Source organism: Hevea brasiliensis, unplaced genomic scaffold (genome assembly GCF_030052815.1).
Source record: "Hevea brasiliensis isolate MT/VB/25A 57/8 unplaced genomic scaffold, ASM3005281v1 Scaf26, whole genome shotgun sequence".
Classification (NCBI taxonomy): domain Eukaryota; kingdom Viridiplantae; phylum Streptophyta; class Magnoliopsida; order Malpighiales; family Euphorbiaceae; genus Hevea; species Hevea brasiliensis.
In genome coordinates, this window is record NW_026614762.1 from 50867 (window position 1) to 62581 (window position 11715).

The following is an 11715-nucleotide window of genomic DNA, read 5'->3' on the forward strand; positions in this document are numbered from 1 at the left end:
ATATTTTGTTAAAGTTCATGCTGAGGAGTCGGGTAAGAACTCTCTCTTGATCTCTTAATATATTTCATTAAAATTTAGACTGAGAACTCAGGTAAGAACTCTCTCTCGATCTTTTAATATATTTTATTAAAATTTAGACTGAGAACTCAGGTAAGAACTCTCTCCCAATCTCGTAATATATTTTATTAAAATTTAGACTGAGAACTCAGGTAAGAACTCTCTCTTGAACTCTTAATATATTTGTTAAAAATTTAAGTTGAGAACTCGGATAAGAACTCTCTCCCGATTTCCTGTATTTATAAGAATGGTGTTTTATTAGAACTCTAAACTAGGAATTCGGGTAAGGGCTCTCTCCCGATCCCTTTCATATTGGAAAGAATTATCGAAGACACAGGAAACCCTTGTGAAAGGCTTTTCTTAGTCTATGGGATTTTATAACTAGATGGCGAGCGTTGAGCCAAACTTCTTGCTGATCTTCCGCATGATTGCTCTATCCAAACTCTTTGTTTTCGAACTCCATCCATTTTTGGTCACTTGCCTGAGGTCCGGACTTTGTCTTGATTTTCGATCCATTGTCTTATCGTCTGAGCTCGCTCTGGGACCTTATCTCGCAACTTATTTTCTTATTTCGACCCCTTCAGCCTATTCTGACCCTTTCTATAATTACTCGAGTTACACTCCCTTTCCTATTGTTTTCATTTATTTGGACTAAAAACTACTGTGTCAGTACTTCTACTTATACTCTTGAAAGTATTTATGAGTCGCCGATGACTCGAACATTCGTTTTTGAGGGAAATAAAAATGAGATGATGATTAAAATGAAATTTACAAATGATAAAAAAAGATAAAGATAATGATTACGAGCTAGAACAACCTATTCTAAGACTCAGTGTGACTATATACTTTAAAAAAACTTAAGAAAATGAATCTAGGGTATTCAACAAACGATAAGTTAGACGCTTACCTATAGAAAGTTGAGATAACGGGTGGGCCAACACCAGTATCAGCAAATCTTAGGGAGCTGAAGACTGAGACAGCCGATAAACTTGAGCTGACCTGAGGTGATGGGGAAGAAGTGGAGTGAAGTTAAGCTCGTTGGGTAATGCACAGATACTGAAAATGAGACTCATAGGGCTTAAAGCTCTTTTAAATGAGATACTTCAGAAAACTAATTTCTAAAGTTTCTCAAAGCTTTGAGAGCTTTGAATGACAGGCAATAAGACTATATCAAAGTTCAGAGTCTTTCCACGATAATCACCACCTCCTCCCCTTCTACAGTATTGCATGCAGGTATTTATAGGGAATGGGTGCTCAAAATGGAGGGTCAGGATCTCATCAAAAGGAGACGGAAGGCCTAGATTCAAAAGGATGTAATCTGATGTCTGAGAATTAAAGAGAATTAAAATTGAGGGTTGAGATTCCGTTCAGAATTTCTGTCCTTTCATCCCTTAATCCAACGGTTAAGGTCTTACCTTACAAAATGGATCCAAAGGCTGGGAATAAAAAGTGTCGAATCTGTTATCTGCTTTTGATCCGAAGGCTCCAAATCCATCTTTACAATTATAATCAATGGTGTAGATTGAGATGTACTGGGCTGCTTTAACAGTTTGGAATCTAGCGGGTAGGAGTGCGTCCTTACAAACGAGATGTGTGGTGAGGATTAGATCATGCCTGCAATGCTTTAACTAACTCGAATCTGACGGTGAAGGGAGCTAATTAAAGGTCATGATTAGAGGTTATTGAACTCCCTGAGTTCTCCAATCTCTATAGGTCATCTCTCGCTTTTTCGATCTTCCCATTGTGACTGACCAATTTTAGGGTTATTATTCTGATCTCTATCTTTTGCATTAGGTCCTTCTTACTTCCCGATCTCTCTTATTTTCTGATCTCTCCCTTCAATCCGACCTGTATTGGTCTAAGCAATAAATTCTTTAGTTATCGATGAGTCCGCTTCGAGTTTTGTATACAATAAATGCCAAGACCCTATATATATGCTAATGAATTCTTCTTCGCTTACTCATAACTTTCTTTTTTCCATGAATCTTCAATGTTTTATTTCTCCATTCTTGGCTTTTCTGGCAAGAATTCTTCTCACGACAGCCACTTTAATCTTCTTCCGGATGTTTTCTTTGTTCATCTCCTGAAAATGAGCAATTCTGGTGATAAGAGGTTCATGAAGGCGTCGTCTGATAATGGTGAGGGAACAGGACTAATTGACCGATCAATGTCAAAACTGACTACCGCGTTGATCATGGATCGGCCCATCAGTATAGCTTGCAGACCAACCTCTGATAAGAGAACCGCTAATTTCGATCTTAATATTGATGATTGCCTCTTGAAGTTCATTTGGCTCCTCACCATCTCGAGGGTCCCGATTGCAGCTCTGTTCTGGTCGATGACATCGATAATGATGCCGTTCAATATCATGTGAGTCATAGTCACTCCATCTGAGCTGTACATCTATCCAGTACTTATTTTTAGCTTTCTGATCAAACACATCTTTTGACTCAGCCACAAGACTAGGCTTTGACATAGGCCGGCATTCTAGGCTCAGGAGTTGTCTAAGTTAGGTAGAGTGTAGTGCTGATTTTGAGAGATCGCCCAAATGATGTAATATGATCCTTGAGAGATCGCACAAATGATGTAATCTGATCTTGAGAGATCGCCCAAATGATGTAATCTGAACTTTTGGAAATGAAATGAAATCTATTATTAAAATTTGGATCTGCATGTTCTGTTTTTATTATTGCATTGGTTATTGTTCGATCTTTGATAAATGTGCCCGATCTGATCCCTAGACGAATCGCCATTTTGCCGATCTATTGGTTTGGAACCCATTTCGATCTAATGATCTTCGTTAACCGATCTCATTTATCTGACCTTTTACTATGTTTCTGGAATCTTCTTTCGACGTGTCATTGAAACGGCCTGATTTCACTAACCAATGCGTCATTTGGGGCTTTATGAGCATTTAATGCTCGAGCAGGTATAAATAGGGAGGAGGTTAGCCATTTGTTCCCTTATGTTATTTTCAGACCTTCCTCTAGCGACTTTGACACTCTCTCTTGTTTTCTAGAGTTTTCCGTCTCCGATTTATACTCCGATAAGAGTTTTGATCTTTTCCTGATTGGTTTCACTTTTGTTCTCTGAAAATGAGCAGTACCGATGGTCAGAGAGCTGCTAGTCCTCCTTCCATTCATATCTCATGGACATCAGACGAAGGTGAGGTGGCTAGACCGAGCGAGCAATTCGAACCTTCTACAACCTTTGTCCCAACCCAATGGTCGGGCAACTAAATCAAAACAAGCGTATTCTTTAGGGAAAGAGAACTTACCTGTGGACGAGTTGCCATCGGTTCTCAAGGAGATTGATCTCCAGTCTATTAGCCAAGAGTACAACCTTTGAACTGATTCCTTCAAGCTTATCAGATGTCATGGTGATCTCTGAGCTGATCATTTCTTTGAAGAAACTGACTAGATCATAGTTTTTGAGGAGCAATTGAAAGCTGAGCTTTGTTTTCCCCTGAACGAATTTTACCGAGCCGTCCTGAAGCTCCATCAGGTTTGCATGGCCTAAGTGCATCCGAACTCCTGGTGGACTCTAGTGGCTTTTAGAGGTTTATACCGGGCCAAAAAGCTCGAGCCTACAACAAAGGTTTTTGCTAAGTTGCATAGGCTCGCTCGGTGAAAGGATGATGAATATTGGTTTTTCCAAGCGAAGCCGAACTGCGGGCTTTTCACCGATTTCCCCTCTTCGTTGAAGAATTGGAAAAATCGATTCTTCATATTGAGGAGTAAGCACCCAATGGCTTTGAAGGTATCCCGTGCAGTTGGCAGTATCTGGTTCCTCCAGTTCCAAAGAAGATCGCCCTAAATAAAGATGAGGATGCCATGGTAAAGGAATTGAAGAATCAGGCGGCCACTCATAAGTATTCATGTTTGGATGTGGTTATGGCCGAACTGAAGTGGTGGCTAATGCAAATGGTCGCCCATGAGGATTATGAGCTGCAGCTCTCTGACCTTGAACCCGGGATCGTTATTAATCATAAAACATCAAGCCACTCCAAGAGATCAGAAAAACATTACACGTGAACATGAGATCGGATGGAGCCATGACCAAATATCGAATGAAACTTTAAAACATTTGAAGAGTGATTTGATAAAATTGTAAAGATTTGAAAATGACTTGAGTTTATTAAGGTCGGAATCATTATTTAGGGATCGAATAAAACCTTAGCACTGCTTGAGGAATGTTTGGGCAATTCGAGCGAGACACCTGATCACAATATCATGTGTAAATTTGGAATTGAGAGGTATTTGAACATAGAGGGATCGAGAAGCAATAACATGCAAGATTGAATGGTCCAGAGGTCCAATATCGATTCGAACACATCGGATAAAGGGCAAGAGATCGAAAAACAATCTAACTTGAACGTGAGATCGATTTATTCCGAAGACAAATCATTGGTAAGTTCGGAAAAGCTACTTGTGATTGGGTCATTGGTCGAGAATGGATAACATAATGAAGTTTCAATTTTTAAAGAACCTTGCATTTGAGGGTCGACCAAAATATAGTGTTTACAATGAAGAAAAAAATTTATCAAATATAAAGGATACTGTGAAAATATATATGTAATAATAATTTAGTAGGAGCAAAATTATTATTAATTTATAGTGTAATACCTGATCATCAACTAAAATGCAGTCTAGACTAAAGAGCCTATTTGTATTAACATTATAGGGCTTCCATAATCTGTAGATTCTAGCTTTGATAGCTTCAGACAACTCTGTAGGCTTTAGATCTTTGATCAGCGTTATTGGTATTTCCATCTAAGTATAATGAAAGCAAGTAAGATAAAAGAGTAAGAAATTATGTTATTAAAGATGATATATATTAAGCAAAATACTTACTATTTTGTTTTGTTTTAAGTTTAACATGTAATAGCAATAGTATTAATTTGTATGTAAGGTATTAAGTATTCACAATAAATTATATTTTTTACATGGTCTCCATATTTAGTTACTGAAGGAGAAATCAATAATTTTAATCCATTTGCAGATGTCACTCTTGATAAAGCAACATATAGTTGACCAAGTGAAAACATGTGGTCATCAAGGTATAAACTAACTTTATTAAGTGATTAACATTGACTTTTATTTATTGTCATTGCATAACAAACTTTGACCAGAAATTGACGTCTTTTTAGTAGAAAAGGCCATCTAGAGTCTTGAACAGCCATTTCCATTCTAGGTATATAGACTTTTTCACCTTCATGACTACTTGTTATAATTTTTCCTTTGATTATTTTATTGGTTAATTGTGTTATTATTCATCTTGTGCCATTACATAAACCAATTGCTTGGTTTATATTTCGTAATAACATAATAGGTAAACCAACTTTTAACTTTAACTCGTGAGGTGGGAAGAAGTAGGCAATGGTTATTTTGTAAGTCAAATAAGGTTGCATATCTTTTAGACTTCCTAGAATATAAGTTATCTATTGATGCCCAGCATCCCACATTGGTTAGGAGTCGAGAGACTAGGTCGCTTATAAGTACTAATCTTTCCTCTCTCCCCTGGAGTCTACTTTTCAGGACAAAACCCCTTGAGTCATTATTAATACTAGTAATGGGGATAATACCTCTGGAGTGGGGCTTAGCCCATGATGCGGATTTGGCACAATAATATTATGTTGATGATGCCTAGCATTCCACATCAGTTAGGAGTCGAAAGACTAGGTCACTTATAAGCACTAGTCTCCCCTCGCTTCCCCAGAGGTGCCTTTTCAGGACAAAATCCCCCTAGATCGCCATTAGCACTAGTCGCGGGTACAATACTTCTGGAGCGGGACCTAGCCCATAGTAGTGTGGATTTGGCACATCAACATTAGCGTTATTTGTGGGAAAGCATGGCCATATGCCTCTTCCCAAGCCGCTTGCCTAAGGGGCTATATTGATGCCAAGCGTCCCATATCGGTTAAGAGTTGAGGGGCTAGGTTGCTTATAAGCACTAATCTCCCCTCTGTCCCCTAGAGGCAGCTTTTTTGGACAAAACCCCCTAGGTCACTGTTAGCACTAGTCATGGAGACAATACCTTTGGAGTGGTGCCTAGCCCATAGCATGGATCTAGCATAGCAACATTGGCGCCGTCTATGGGAAAGTGTGGCCATGTGTCTCTTTCCAAGCCCCTCGACTAGGGGCCTATATTGATGCCAAGCATCCCACATCAATTAGGAGTAGAGGGGGTAGGTTGCTTATAAGCACTAATCTCCCCTCTCTCCCCCAGAGGTGCATTTTCAAGACAAAACCCCCTTGGGTCGCTATTAACACCAATCATGGGGACAATACCTCTAGAGTGGAGCCTAGCCCATTGATGTTCTAGATCCGCACCGCCATGGGCTAGGCCTTGCTCTGGAGGTATTGTCTCCATGACTAGTGTTAACAGTGACCCAAGGTATTTTTTTCCTGAAAAGGTGCCTCTGGGGGAGAGAGGGGAGATTAGTGCTTATAAGCGACCTAGCCCCTCGACTCCTAACCGATGTGGGATGCTGGGCATCAATATAGGCCCCTAGTCGAGGGGCTTGGAAAGAGACACATGGTCACACTTTCCCACAGACGGTGCCAATATTGCTATGTTAGATCCACGCTATGGGCTAGGCACCACTCCAAAGGTATTGTCTCTATGACTAGTGCTAACAGTGACCCAGGAGGTTTTGTTTTGAAAAGGCACCTCTTTAGAAGAGAGGGGAGATTAATGCTTATAAGCGGCCTAGCCTCTCGAATCCTAACTGATGTGGGACGCTGGGCATCAACATAACTCCCCAATTGAGGGGCTTGGGAGAGGCACATGGCCACGCTTTCCCACAGGCAGCACCAATGTTGTTGTGCCAAATTCGTGCCACGGACTAAACCCAACTTCAAAGGTATTGTCCCCATGATTGGTGCTAGCAGTAACCCAGGAGGTTTTGTTTTGAAAAGGCACCTCTTTGGGAGAGAGGGGAGATTAGTACTTATAAGCGGCCTAGCCTCTCGACTCCTAACTGATGTGGAATGCTGGGCATCAACATTATCATTAATAACTTTTCATTTCATTGATGTAGCAACAGTAAAATATATTGTAGCTTCATTCTCCCAATTGTTATAGTTGTGTTTCATATAGAATTATTAATTATTTATCACAATATTTAAAATAAATTAAAATATAAAAAAAGAATAGGGGAAAGAGAAATGTGCGCTAATGAATAAGTCCTCACAATCATTGTTATTTTATAATTTTCCAAATTCAAAAAACACATAGACTAGAGAAAATTAGGATATTTATGTTGATCAAGCAATACTTTTAATGAATATAAATTGGGATATTCAAAATTAAAAATGTTGCTAACCCGTTGTTGTGTTATAGAAAGATTTGCTCAATGTTTATAGACGAACAGATTGTCTTTACTAGAATCCTATGTTAGATCACGTAGAATTAAAAAATAAATAAATTTCAACATATAATGAACTTATTTATCAAAATTTGGAGAAAAATTTGGTGTTGAAAAAAAATGAAAATATGAAGTTTACACAAATTGAATGTGTTGTGTACCTGAAAATCACAATATGCTTTGTGAGTAGATGTAGAGCTAGCATTTGAAACATAAAAATAACAAAAGAAAAAAATGGTTAGTTTAAAAAGTTGATAAAAAAGAATCCTTGTGAATATAAAGAAAAATCAACATAATTTTTATAATTTTGAAAAAAAAGGTTAACTTTTTTTATTATGTTATTGTAAGCAAAACTGTGAAATGATGTAAATTCACAATCCATATTATCTATAAATCAAAAACTATATTTGACAATATGATAAAAAAAAAAAAAATCTACTGACAATATGCTTTGTCAATGAATGTCAAGCTAGCATTTGAAACATAAAAATAACAAAAAGAAAAATTAGTTAGTTAAAAAAGTATGATAAAAGAGAATCCTTGTGAATATAAAGAAAAATCAATATAATTTTTATAATTTTGAAAAAGAAGGTTAATTTGTTTTTATTATATAATTGTAAGCAAAATTGTGAAATGATATAAATTCGCTATCCATATCATCTACAAATCAATAACTATATTTGACAGTATGATATAAAATAAATCCAGTTAACATGCTTTATATATTTAGCTTGTAATCAAGCAAATATTATAGATAAGAAGCATTTATATTATTTATCTTCAAAAAATCTATTATTTAATGAAGTATTTTTTTCATTAATTCTAATCATAATTTCAAAATCTTATATCAAATTGAGATTGAGAAGTTAATATATATATATATATATATATATATATATATATATATATATATATATATATATATATATATATATATATATATATATATATATAAATTACTTAAAAAATAATTTTAATAAATTTTTTGATAATTTTAGAAATCATTACTTAAAATATATTAAATATAATTTTAAATTAATTTTTAATAATGTTTGGTTAATAGTTAAAATTATTTTTTAGATATGGTTTAATTCAAACAGTTTCAAACTATAAAATTAAAAATATATCAATATTAAAATTTGCTTGAAGATGTTTATACAATAAGCATGAGATATCACTAAAACATATCACATTAAAAATATAAAAATAATATTTACAAAAAGTATGGATTGAATAGTGAGCTTAATGACCCAAACTCTATAGCTAATTAACTTTCTTCTCTTTTTTTTTTCTAATAAATGGTATTGATAATAGCAATTGCATAATAATAATAATAATAATAATAATAATAATAATAATAATAATAAGTTGGGCTTTTGACAAAGACTGACTTGTGGGACATTGAAAAGGATTTGATTCATGAGTCATCCTTTTCGTTGGTTCAAAACTTCCCATATCAAAATTCAAAATGTTCCCTATTTCTAGAATTTTATTTTATTCTTACTTTTATATATAAATAAAATTACTTACTTCATAATCATACCTTATGTTATATGTTAATGTTAATAACTTCTGGCATTTTTATAGGTTAAATAATATACCCTCAAATATATATTATTTCTATTTCCTATATTTTACTGCTCTTGATATAATAATAATCATAATAATTAATATTTTCAAATTATTATTTGTAAAAAGAAAATTCTTAAATTATCTTATAAAATGAAATTGAGCTCATCCATAAAAATAATTTTATATTAAATAATCATTGAAGCTCAAAACATCAACATTTCTCAATAACTTATCCCTTCTACCTCATAGGAGGAAAAAAATTAGACATCATCTCATCAAAATATTTCTCAATAACTTATCCCTTCTACCTCATAGGAGGGAAAAAATTAGACATCATCTCATCAAACACATATTAGAAGAATCTCAATCTCAATTTGGACATTAAAATGATTCCCTAATAAATCCCAATGCAAAAGAAAGGCAAAACTAATTAAGGAACATTTAAATAACCAAGAAATGCCATGCTGAATTCCTCCATGAACAAATTCTTCCTAATTAATCAATATCAATCTTAGGTTTCAAAATCATTTTGACACTAAAAACCAAATTGAAAAAGGCATGAGTTTTTCATAAACCAATAAAACAATTTTAGAACAAATTCACCTAGTATTTTTCCCCTCCATTCAATCATTTGAAGAAACATTTGAAATCTATATTCTAATACTAAAGAATAAAAAAATATCTCCCCAAAAAAATTCAAATAAGAGATAAATTAAAATATAAATAATGGGCCATTAATTTACTTGATGATAAATAAAGAAAGTTAAGAAAAAAAATGAGGGAAAATAACTTAATAGGAGCTATGACGATGGAAGAGAGCCTAAAGAACTCTTTTTTTCTCTTTTTTTTAACACTTTCTTTCTTTCTTTTTTTTAAGCTTTTTCTTTCCAATAAAGATAGAAGAATGCTCCTTTTTCAATAATAACGAAGGAAGAAGAGTGTAGAATGAGTTGGAAGAAAATTGTAGAAAGATTAGCACAGTAAAAGAGGAAGAAAATTGTAGAAGAATTGGCACAATAAGAGAGGAGATTTTATGAGAGAAAAAATAAGTAAAAAGAATAAAATTGGTTTTTTACTGTTCTTTAGGAACAATAAAAGTATTGTGTGTTTTAGTATAATATAATAATAACAACAAGCCGCGGGTTAACATAATATTTTTTTAATTAATTATATATAGTATTTAATGATTTATATATATATATATATATATATATATATATATATATATATATATATTTATATCATAAAAATACAGTAATAAAATTAATAAAATATATATTTTGTTATGATTTGTTTATTATGTAAGTCTTAAAAATTCAAACATATTATTATATCTTATATATAAACAAAATAATGTGTATAACTATATTTATATTTATAGTTAGTTATGATAATAAGAACGATTCTTAAAAAAGGGAAATCCTTCTAAAGTTAGGAAAAAATAATAAAAATTTGATTAAATGAGAGTGATTAATTTTGTTAAATTTGAAGTTAATTACATTTAGCAGCTCATGTTAATTAACATTTAATCAATCTCTAGGGTTCTATCGTTAGGAATTTTTTCATTCTTTTTTGTTAATAAATATAAATTGATTAAAAATAACAAATATAAATTCTTTTAGTAATACAATAAGCATATTTTTATATAAAAAATATTAAACAGTCATTTCATTAGATTTTTGTTGAATTTAATTACTATTTTAAAATGTAAAATCTTTATTTTTTTTTAATTTTTTGATAACTTGTAATTTATCTTGCATTATGATTTTTTATCATGTAATTAATTATATTTATTATAACATTAATAATATAGTTATTGACTTATGAGACTTGCTAGAATTGAAGATGGACTTGCATTTATAATAAAAGCATAATTACACTTTCATAAAAAATAAAAAAACTGCAAGATAAAAAGGTAGAGTAGATAACATTTTTACTGTTTAATTTATAATTTAATTAAAATATATAAAAATATTTAGAAAATATTTATTTGTGTAAATATTGAATTTAAAATAATTGTTGAAGGACGTTATGACCCAACGAAAATGAAAAAGTTATTTTCAAATTTTGTCCGGTAGCCCATTTATGAGTGCCCTCGTAAAAATCCGAATATATAGTAATATACAAATAAGAAGGCAAGCAAGTTTTCTATTCTACAGAGGGACAAAATGGGTTGCTTGTATTTTTAAGTAAAAAGAATAAAATTGTAATTTTATTGTTTTTTAGAAACAATAAAAGTGTTGTGTTTTTTAATAATAATAATAATAATAATGTGTCGAGCTAAGTCGCAGACTTAGGTTTTTCAGCAGGACAAGAACCATCTCAATGAAAATTTTCTTCAATTTTGGTTCGCTTTATTTTTTATTTTAAAAAATGATAAACAAATCAAATTGAAAATCCAAAATATCTAAAATTATTAATCAAACTATTAGCATTTACATTATTAATAATTTGTATTATTGTATATATATATATATATGGTGATCGAAATATTTTTATTTATTTTAAATATTATTTTAATTATAAAAAGTTTGAATATTGTGAATTAGATTATAATTAAATATTTATGAATTTTTATTAAGTTAAATAGTAAATTACATTACGTTGTTGCATATAGTTAAGAATTTTGTATGTGATGTGTTCTTATATTGAATATTTTTATATATAAATGTATTGTGAAATTTTATATGTAAATATTATTTACTTTTTCAAAATGC